Below are 7,271 nucleotides of genomic sequence, written 5' to 3'. Positions count from 1 at the left end.
ACTTTCACTGAGCTTCAGGCGAACGCCAGGAAGCGCGAGATTGAGTTGGAGACTCAAGCGAGGGAGGAGGCTGAGTCTCGGCAGGTGGATCGACGGCCGGCCCAGTCTCAGCCGGCAGCCAAGCGGATTAAGTTCGCTGATTCGAGGATGGGAGGTTTGAAGGGTCGCACTTGCGCGAAGTGCGGCAAAAGTCACGAGGGGGCGTGTCGAACTGGTGGTTGCTACAAGTGTGGCAAGGACGGACATATTGCCAGGGATTGCCCTAAGGGGTTTATGGTTTGTTTTCACTGCAACCAGACAGGCCATCGGAAGGCCGAGTGCCCGCAACTTCGTCAGGGAGCTACACCTACTACCCGGACTACTGAGACCCGACCGGTGAAGGTCGAGGCCCCGAGGGCTCGCGGGAGAGCCTTTCAGCTGACTGCGGAGGAGGTCCGCGCTGCGCCCGATGTTGTGGCAGGTATGTTATCTTTCATGTATTTAATTAAAGGTCGAAATGTTATGCTTATGTTAATGTATGTGTAGGTACTTTCCTTGTGAACTCTATGCCTGCTCTAGTATTATTTGATTCGGGTGCGAGTAGATCGTTTGTATCGTTAGCTTTTAGTCAGCACATCGGCATTAGTCGTGAGCCGTTAAGTCGGCCTTTGAGCGTTTCCATTGCGGCTGAGAGGGTGATTTGTGCTACGGAGGTTTTTCGGGGATGTGTGCTAGAGATCTTCGGGGTCGCATTTCCGATTGACCTAATTCCTATTGCGATGGGTGATGTCTGTGTCATTGTAGGCATGGACTGGTTGAGCCGATTCAGCGCTGTCATCGACTGCGAGCGTCAGTTGGTGACTATACGAGACCCTAGTGGGGGAGTTCTTACGGTGTACGGCGAGGGTACCCGTTCGAGATCAGCTTTTTGTTCGGCTGCTAGGGCGAGGCAATGCCTACAACGGGGATGTAACGGTTTCGTGGCGTATGTGATGGATACGCGGGAGAGTTCCGAGAGACCGAAGACATTGCAGGAGGTTCCAGTGGTGCGCGAGTTTCCAGATGTTTTCCCCGAGGATTTGCCGGGAATACCTCCTGCGAGGCAAGTGGAGTTTGGTATCGACCTAGTTCCAGGGGCGGCGCCTATTGCGAAGGTGCCTTATCGTCTTGCACCTCCGGAGATGCAAGAATTGTCCTCGCAACTTCAAGAGTTGTTGGGGAAGGGATTTATTCGGCCGAGTAGCTCGCCGTGGGGAGCACCGATTTTGTTCGTCAAGAAGAAGGATGGTTCACACCGGATGTGTATCGATTACCGGGAACTGAACAAGGTGACAGTTAAGAACCGCTATCCGTTACCAAGAATCGATGATCTATTCGATCAGTTGCAAGGGGCATCTTGGTTTTCCAAGATTGATTTGAGATCAGGGTACCATCAGGTAAGGGTGCGGGATGAGGACGTCCAGAAGACAGCCTTTAGGACGCGGTATGGGCATTACGAGTTCGTGGTGATGCCTTTTGGGCTCACCAATGCCCCAGCAGTGTTCATGGATCTCATGAACAGGGTATGCAGGCCGATGCTGGATCGGTCTGTGATTGTATTCATCGACGACATTCTGGTGTATTCGCGGTCTAGGGAGCAGCATGAGGGACATTTGAGGGAGGTCCTCGAGGTACTGAGGTCGGAGAAGCTATATGCAAAATTCTCCAAATGTGACTTCTGGTTACGGGAGGTTCAATTTCTGGGGCACGTTGTAAATCAGGTAGGGATATTGGTCGATCCGGCCAAGGTGGAGGCGGTGATGAGATGGGAGGCACCAAAGTCACCTTCGGAGATCAGGAGTTTCCTTGGGTTGGCAGGGTACTATCGAAGGTTCATTAGGGACTTCTCCAAGATCGCAGTGCCACTTACCAAATTGACCCGAAAGGGTGTTACATTCTCATGGGGACCCGAGCAGCAGACTTCCTTCGAGACACTTCGTCAGAGACTGTGCGAAGCACCAGTATTAGCCCTTCCTGAAGGGATGGAGGACTTCGTCGTATATTGCGACGCATCGATTTCAGGACTAGGTGCAGTGTTGATGCAGAGGGGCCATGTGATAGCCTATGCATCGAGGCAGCTGAAGCCTCACGAAGCGAGATATCCCACACATGACTTAGAGTTGGGGGCAGTAGTGTTCGCCCTCAAAATTTGGCGTCACTACCTGTACGGGGTTCGTTGTACCATATACACGGACCATAAGAGTTTGAAGTATTTGATGGATCAACCCAACCTAAACATGCGCCAGAGGAGATGGTTAGACGTGGTTAAGGATTATGACTGTGAGATCCTATACCACCCAGGTAAGGCTAATGTGGTAGCCGATGCATTGAGTCGTAGGGCGGAGGGTACTCCATTGCGGGACGTATGTTTGAGATTGACGGTGGTGACTCCGGTATTAGATACTATTCGTGGGGCACAGGCCGAGGTTGTGAAGTCTGGGATGCAGAAACAGGAGCGGGTCGTCGGGTTAATTTCAGAGTTCGTTACGGATGGGCGGGGACTTCTGACATTTCAGGGTCGGATCTGGGTGCCATTCGTGGGCGGTACGCGTGTCATTTTGATGGAGGAGGCACATAGATCGAAATTCTCGATCCATCCCGGTGCTACGAAAATGTATCTGGATTTGAAAAAGGAGTACTGGTGGCCTTGCATGAAGAGAGACGTGGCTTGGTTCGTGGAGAGGTGTTTGACCTGCCGTAAAGTTAAGGCCGAGCACCAGAGACCGCACGGTAAGTTGCAACCCTTGGAGATCCCTGAGTGGAAGTGGGATCAGATCACGATGGATTTCATCACCAGATTGCCGAAAACTGCCAGTGGAGTCGATGCGATTTGGGTGATTGTGGATAGACTAACAAAGAGTGCACATTTCCTTGCCATTAGTGAAAGTTCATCAGCAGAGAAGTTGGCGGAGTTGTACGTGAGAGAGATAGTATCTCGGCATGGAGTGCCGACCTCGATCGTTTCGGACCGCGATGTACGTTTCACTTCCAGGTTCTGGAAGAAATTCCATGAGGAGTTGGGTACTAAACTGCATTTTAGTACCGCATACCATCCCCAGACCGACGGTCAAAGCGAGCGGACGATCCAGACATTGGAAGATATGCTTAGAGCGTGTGTGTTAGACTTCGGGGGTAGCTGGGATGCGCATCTGCCGCTGGCTGAGTTTTCCTACAACAACAGCCATCATTCGAGCATTGGTATGCCACCTTTTGAGTTGTTGTATGGTAGGAGGTGTCGGACTCCCATTTGCTGGGGAGAAGTGGGACAGAGAGTGTTGGGCAGTACAGAGATCGTACTTCAAACGACTGAGCAGATCCAACGGGTGAGGCAGAGGTTATTGACCGCCCAGAGCCGACAGAAGAGTTATGCGGACAGACGCCGGTCTGAACTCGAATTCCAGGTCGGCGACTTCGTTCTCCTAAAGGTTTCTCCTTGGAAAGGGGTGATTCGGTTCAGGAAGAGGGGCAAACTGGGGCCCCGGTTCATAGGTCCATTTCGGGTAATTGCAAGGGTAGGTCGGGTAGCTTATCGGTTGGAGTTGCCAGCGGAGCTGAATCAGATTCACAATACCTTCCACGTATCACAGCTGAGGAAGTGTATAGCCGATGAGGCAGCAGTGGTTCCGCTAGAAGATATCCAGGTAGATGCGAGTCTGAATTACGCCGAGAGACCAGTAGCTATCAGGGATCGGAAGATCAAGGTTCTACGGAACAAGGAAATACCTCTGGTGTTGGTTCAGTGGCAACATCGGAAGGGATCGGAGATGACTTGGGAGCCGGAAAGAGAAATGCGGGAGCAACATCCGGAGTTATTCGCAGAATGAGAGACTTCGAGGGCGAAGTCTAGTTCTAGTGGGGGAGAGTTGTAACAGCCCGGAATTTCAGGTATTACTTTAAATTAATTTGGGGAATATTTAGGGGGGACTCGGCGAGTTGATGCCTGACTCGCCGAGTAGGACCACGGTCTTGGTCACAGATTCGCGACTGGACTCGACGAGTCCATTAGGGACTCGGCGAGTCGACGCTGTTCAAGCTGAAACCCTAGCCGTTTCGATTCTGGATCGTATATAATGTCTTTAGGGCCGTCATGTCTCGTCTTTTGGCCGATTGAAGATAACCTAAACGGCTGTGGGCATCTGGAGCAAGGGTGAAGGCTAGTGGAAGCTTAAAGAGGTTGTTAGGCAAGGAGAGGCAAGGTGGTGATCAAAGGAGGATCAAGGGGTTGAGCTCTGAAGGTTGGGGACGCAGGGATCACGTTTTCCAGGTAATCCTCGGATCATTTCTGTAGTTTTGGTGTTGTACACGAATCTAGGGTTTAGGAAACCCATTTAAGGATTTGATAGATTATAGAGTTGTTACAAGTGTTTAAATCCCAGTAATAGTATGTGTAAAGGTCCAGGAAGTCCCATATCTATATATTACGGAATCATGCGAATTACAGGAGGCAGTTGATTGACTGCATGGCGAGGACTCGCCGAGTCCAATGATCAGACTCGGCGAGTAGCTTGAAGATTCACTAGGACTCGCCGAGTTGTTCTTCAGACTCGGCGAGTAGCTTGAAGACTTACTGGAACTCGTCGAGTCGTTCTTCAGACTCGGCGAGTGGTGTCAGGATGTCTATACTCGTCGAGTTACCCTTTGTACTCGACGAGTCCGGTCAAGATTGACCGTTGACCTGTATATATCTTAGAGGGGTCAGTTGTCTTGTTTGATAAGATCATTAACTAGGGCTGTGGTATTTTAGGGAACCTGCGGACTAGCGGATTGTGTGCGAGTAGCTCGAGGAGGTTATAGCCTGCGTACTACGAGGTGAGTCTTCTCACTATACTTCACCCGGAAGGGTTTGACTGTTAGACCGGAAGGTCGCGTGTGTTATATTCATGCTATGTCTAGAGAGATAGATGCTTTATATGCGATGTGTGCTTATATGTGATGTATGATTATACGGGCCGGAAGGCGAGACTTTATGTGTTAGAAAGAACGGTATGATATATGTGCTTTATGTGTTAGAGTATTTGTATTATGTGTTATATATGTGTATGGGCCGGAAGGCAATTATCTTGTGGATCGAAAGATCCGGGCCGGAAGGCAATGTTATGTGGATCGAAAGATCCGGGCCGGAAGGCAATGTTATGTGGACCGAAAGGTCCGGGCCGGAGGGCAATATTATGTGGACCGAAAGGTCCGGGCCGGAAGGCGTATGTGGGTAAGTCGTATACTGGGGAACTCACTAAGCATTTATGCTTACTAGTTGTGTTTATGTTTTTCAGGTACTAGTGATGACCGTGGGAAGGCGCCGGCGTGACACGTACACACTGCCACTGTTGGAGATCCTGGAGAATTATTATTTTTATTTTGAAATAAACTTGGAATAAACCCTTTTGTCGAATAATGATGTTTTATTTTTAACGAAAAATTTATTTGAAAATTTGAGCTGTTACAATTTTACTCCCCAAACTAGTCATTTATTTTTACTCCCCAATTACCAAAAGAGTAAACTCAAAAACTCTCTCAAGTATCATCCCGGGTTTTGACCGACTTCCCGAAAACGTAAGTGTCTCTCGACTTGATTAGTTGATATAACATAACATCTAGTGATTATACATCCTTTAATCCATCCATTTATGTGTTTTGACTAGTTTTCGAAAACACCAAGAACACACACTAGTGTTCTTAGGCCCTTAGCACCGTTTCAAGCTTCCTTATAGTAAGTACATCCATTCTTGAGTCTTAATAAGCTTGTATTACATATTAACATCAAAAAAAAGTCCCAAGAACACCAAGATCAAGTTGTTCACAGTTTTGAGAGGCTCCCAAAACCGTAAACACCAAATATGGTGCAAAGTAGTGCCTTACGATGCCTAGATGATTCACCATGCCTTAGGGACTTGTCTAGATTCATCCTTGATGAGTTTATCACACAAAAAGCACCAAAACCTTACATTTTCATGTGTTTACGGTTTGGGGATCTCCCAAAACCGTAAACACCCCAAAAGTTGCATAAAAGTCCCATAAAAGTCTCATGGTTATTCCTTATGTCTAAATCTAACCTAGACTAGTGCCATGATTGAGCTAAGGACTAGAAAACCCCAAATACCATAAACTGTTGAGTTTAAGCTAGTAAACTCATGAGTTTAAGGTAGTAAACTCATGAAGAAATGGTCCTTAGACCATAAACTCCATTTAGGAGTGCTTTGTTGCCACACAACACTTCCTAAGGCTTAATCATGAAGTAGGAATGCTTGGAATAGCTTAGAAGAGTTCAAAACAACAAATGGTCATAAGGTTAGGAGTTTATGAACGTAAACTCAAGGGGTGTTGGTCTTTAGGGAGTAAACTCATTTTAGGAGTGTTCCTTGAACCCCAAACACACTAGCCTTTCCCTACAACACGTAGATGCACTCCTTAACACTTATAACACTTATACCAAGTGTTTGTCATGTCCTAGAGTGTCTTGACTTGTTTATTAAGGTTTCAAAGACTATTTTTTATATACATATGTCTTTATATGTTATTAGGATCTTTGTGTGTGTCTAAGTCTTCACTTGACACCAAGCACTTATCCGACACTTCCTTCTGATCCACTCGCAACAGGTGAGTTCATACCCCTTAATCAATGTTTTAAATGATTTTAAATGCTTTAGTGGGGGGGGGGGAATACAGGTAGAAAACAGTATGTTATTAAATCACTCATATGTATGTATAACTGTGTTTTCATCCAGCAGATTTCACATACTTCAAAATGTGATGCATGAAATGGTTTTCTATCTTAAAAGTACCTTGGTAGCAAAAGTATTACGTTTGAAATGTTTATTAAAATGACATCAAGTCATTGTTAATTATTGTTCAAAACTCTTAGATGTCTTACAAAACCATTTTTACCTTCTTGAACAAAACTATATCTATACACTTATGTTCTTATATATGTATTGATGTTATAGTTTTCAGCCTTCATTTAGTTTCCCACACTCTTGTGTAGCAAGGGTGTATAAACCTGCATGGACAATCAATTAACTTCCAGTTAACTATTATAGGGATAGTTAAGAGATACCATTTACCGTTCCAAGTACAAGGAATCACACAAGAGTCAGTTCATTCATGAATCTATACTAGTACATTACATTATACGGGAGTACGTTTACATAGACACACTTACATGAGTACATTCACGTAGGTACGCTTACATGAGTACGTTCACATATGCTTACATGATACATGAATACGCTTACATGAGTACCTTTACGTAGATATGT

The sequence above is a fragment of the Lactuca sativa genome, chromosome 8, assembly GCF_002870075.4.
Source record: "Lactuca sativa cultivar Salinas chromosome 8, Lsat_Salinas_v11, whole genome shotgun sequence".
Lineage (NCBI taxonomy): Eukaryota > Viridiplantae > Streptophyta > Magnoliopsida > Asterales > Asteraceae > Lactuca > Lactuca sativa.
Note: the sequence above shows the minus strand (reverse complement) of the source record.